The 3955-nt window shown below is 47.3% G+C and overlaps 1 non-coding gene across 1 annotated transcript; it reads right to left on the bottom strand.

Annotated features, from left to right (window-relative positions):
* Positions 1-3542: 3542 nt before the first annotated feature.
* On the bottom strand, positions 3543-3647 carry LOC118633704. Its single transcript, XR_004960247.1, has one exon. It is a non-coding gene; the product is annotated as a U6 spliceosomal RNA (small nuclear RNA).
* Positions 3648-3955: the final 308 nt, after the last annotated feature.

Raw genomic sequence — 3955 nt, 5'->3', positions numbered from 1 at the left:
ACATGTAGCTGGTGTCACAGAGAATTGCTTGTCGTGGGGAAAACTTGCACACGTTTGGTGACCAGAAGTGTGACAAGTGAAGTGTGCTGAGTGAGTAGTAAAGGAGAGACACAGGAAAGACATAGTAGGAAGAACTGGGTTTTTCCTGACATAGGGGAAAAAAACCCTGTAGGTTTTTCCTTTATATGGCTTAAATAATTATTAAAAGTTTTAATTTTTTCACCTAAAGAGATCCTGGGGTGAGCAATTGAGGCCTGATGTGGTAGCTCCATGAACAGAGACACAGGCTTCTAGAAATCTACTCTGTCCATTCTTATCATATGATCTTTTTTTTATTTTCATAGGAGCTCAAAATAGCTGCCAAGGCACCAGCCATCATGTCTGTATCTCAGGCAGAGAGAGTGGGAGAAGGTACTTACCAACTGTCATTCTCTTTAAAGAACTTAGAAACCACCCTTTGGTGACTTCTGCTTGCATCTCATTGGTTAAGGGAGGCCGGCAAATGTTCTTCTGGCTGGGCATAGTGTCACCCATAAATAGAATTGGGGTTGTATTAGTAAGGAAGACGGGGAGAATGAACATTAGATGGGCTGTCTCTACCACAGAATTCTTATGTTCTGACACTCCAATATCATGAAGCACAGTCCTCAGAGGGGAAATCTAACATTTGGAAACAGTGTAACATTATTGGCTAAGAGTCTGGATTTGGAGACAAATGGTCTAGGTCTCAGATTTTCCCTCATCATTTACTAGGTGTGTGACTTCGAGATATTTACTCAACTTTAATGAGCCTCGTTTTCTTATCTGCAAAAGAGAGACAGCAATAATATTTTTCTTATGGGGTTTCTGTGCAATTTAGTGGTTTTGCAGAGTTCGCAGCGCGGTGCTTGGCGCCCGGAAAACACACAAGGAAGGTCTCCATGAAAGTGCACGAAATGAGCTATTTAGTTGTCAGATGTGAGTCATAGTCTTATTGGTTCTACAACAGTGAGAAAAAGACATGTTTTTAATCAAGATGGGGTATTAGGCCTAAATAATTTATTATCTAACAGATGGCACTAGGATTCCGAGGAAGGAAACTGTCTTTGTGTTGGAAACTGCCTGGCTGAGCCCGGTGGGGAGTGGAACGGGTGAGTCCTGAGAGGGAGGCAGGACAGGAGACAGTAAATGGGAGGGAGGTGACGGACAAGAGAACGGACAAGGGATTGTCCAGTCACAGCCCTCCGGCCCCCAAAATGCTGGCCCATCATCTGTTTTTGTAGGACTCATGAGCCAAGCACGGTTTTTAAAATTTTAAATGGTTAAAAAAATCAAAATAATACTTTGTGACCTGTGTACATTATATGAAATGTGCATTTTGGTGTGCATGAATTGTTTTACTGGGGCCCAGGAGCACCCATTTATTTACATACAGTCTATGGCTCCTTTTATACTTAAATGACAGACTTAAAGAGTTGCAATGGAGTGTAAAATACTGACTGTCTGGCCCTCTACAGACAAAGTTTGGCGACTCTGGAAAAGAGTGAGATGTGTTCAGGCTGGAGGGCTGCGTGGACGAGGCAGCCGCCCCTGGTGTGGAGCAGGTGGGTGAACTGTGTGCCCCACCCTGTCCTGCCAAATTCAAGTGCGGAAGCCCAGGCACCCAGTACCTCCGAATGTGACTGTATTTGGAGACAGAACCTTTGAAGTGGGAACTGTATTAAAATGTTAATTTTTTTTGATAATATATTTAATAGGTAAGATCTCATTCATCAACATAAAAAAACAAAACAAAACAACCACCTCGACTTTGACAAGAGGTGTGCCTTTAGCAATGACATTTACAGTTAAAACAGTTTAGTGGTTGCACATGGAGGTAGCATATTTTCTAAAACAACAGAAGTCACAGGGCTGCTCTGCAGTGTCTCCAGGACACAAAGGGACAGGCCATTAGCCATTGCTCTTGGTGAAGGAAAGTGAGTCCGTCTGTACTCACTGCCCAGTCAGCCTGAACACACTTTCTACTGTCTCACCGTGGCCGTCCCTGCACCACACGTCGCATTGTGGGTTTAGGAAAAGGTAAAGACGTTAGAGGGACCCTAGTCCAGTAAATGGTGTTCTTATAAGAAGAGATCAGGACACAGACTGAGGCAGGACACAGACAGCGAGGAGGCCAGCTGCAAGCCGAGGCGAAAGGCCTCAGCAGAAACCAACCCCGGTGAAACCTGAACTTGGACGTGTAGCCTCCAAAATTATAAGAGTACATTTCACTTGTTTAAGGCATCTGGTCTGTGGTCCCTTGTGATGGCAGCCCTACCTCACTAATACAGGGTTCAATCAAGTGGTGTAGGTCCCTACAATTATAATCTCCTTCTTAATTTTCTTCCCAGGAAGGGAACCACAATGCCCGTGTGACATTGTAAGTTTATAAGTCTGGAGGAGGAGGGCTAAGTGTCATGTGCGGATTGGTGTGGTCAAAAGCTGTGAGATCGTCCAGGGATAGAGGACAAGAGACGACTTTGAGCAGTTAACTCTTTTCACAGGAACCCTGGGCAGACCTCTGGGCCTCTCCTGGTGTTCGTGGGGGGATCTTAAAGCTCCAGATCACAACTTGGTTATGACAACAGTCACAGCAGCAACAACAACAAACATATGATTTGAAAGCCATCCTGTGGCAAGATGGACTTCCAAGTGCAAGCCCCAGACTTGTTTCCCCCGTACTTCTCCGGTGGTTGAGTTCTTCCATGCTTGGCCGTCACGTCTGGCCCAGCATCAAGGCTGGGTAGCCTGATTTTAGAGGAGTTTTTGTTTTGAGATAGGCCAGCTCTCAAAGGACAGTGGGACAGGCTCTCCTACTCTCTGAACCTTGCGATGGGGAGAGTGAACATCCACGTGGGCCGTTTCCCGCACGGCCGAGTTGTTCACTCGCGTTGGGCGTCGTAGTAACATGGCAGCCACAGCCTGGGCTCGGTCTTGATGGCCTGCAGCGTGTCCACCGTTCCTGATGACTGACCTCTGCGCAGGCCACTTGTGCATTGGTAGCAAGGACAGTGCTCTACCTGGAGCCTGAGAATGAGCGAGAGGGGGGTATGCAGTTCTTGTCATTTCAGGGTACACTTTCAGGTACCCATGGTCCATCACTAGTAAAGAGTAGGGAAGTTCAGGGAAGAAAACCCTCCCCCATTCTGGCAACACCTCTCAGACGCCTAGGCTCTCCCCGCAGGGGTGAGGGGTTTGCTTCTTCAGCTGCTGGGAGTGCTGTTAGCAGACGGCCTCCGGCTGGAATCACCCCTACTGAAAGGGGCCACCTTGCCCGAGGGCACCCCCTTCCCAGGGGCAGCCCGTGTCTAACGCCTAATTGCTGCGAGAAGCCAAAAGCCTGGCGCCTTCAGCCCTACGAGACAGCGCGAAGGGCCGTTCCAGCTCTGAACCTGCCCGCAGAACTGGGGAGGCTTTTGTGGGGGTGACACTGCAGACTGCCCTCTCCCTCTGCTCCATCCTGTTTCCGCCCTTTTTCTTTCACAGGTGCTGATCACACCCATGACATTTAAAATCTACTCTGGAAAAACATGGAGCACGTCACGACTTTGCATGTCATCCTTGCGCAGGGGTCATGCTGACCTTGTCTGTATCGTTCCGATCTTAGTGTACTGCTGCCAAAGGGACCACTAGCAAATGTGTATTGAGAATCTGTTATGTACTAGCTGTTGTGCTGGTTCTGAGAAACCCTCATGGGCTCATATCTAATGAGGGGATGGGACTAATCACAGCAACAGTCAAAACATATTTGAAGACATACTGTTGGTGGGGCTGTTAGAGAACAGGTTCTACCATCTGCTGTCGGTCAGTGGAGGACATTTGGCAGTATTTATCAAAATTGCAAATGCATATGCCTTTGGACACAGAGAGTTTATCCTACGGAAATAATGGTGCAAAGTATCATGAACATAAGATTATTCTTTGTGCCTGGCTGGTG

This window comes from Molossus molossus, unplaced genomic scaffold (assembly GCF_014108415.1).
Source record: "Molossus molossus isolate mMolMol1 unplaced genomic scaffold, mMolMol1.p scaffold_m16_p_18, whole genome shotgun sequence".
In the NCBI taxonomy this organism is placed as follows: domain Eukaryota; kingdom Metazoa; phylum Chordata; class Mammalia; order Chiroptera; family Molossidae; genus Molossus; species Molossus molossus.
The sequence above is the reverse complement of the archived record's forward strand: the minus strand, read 5'-3'. Positions and strand labels throughout refer to the sequence as shown.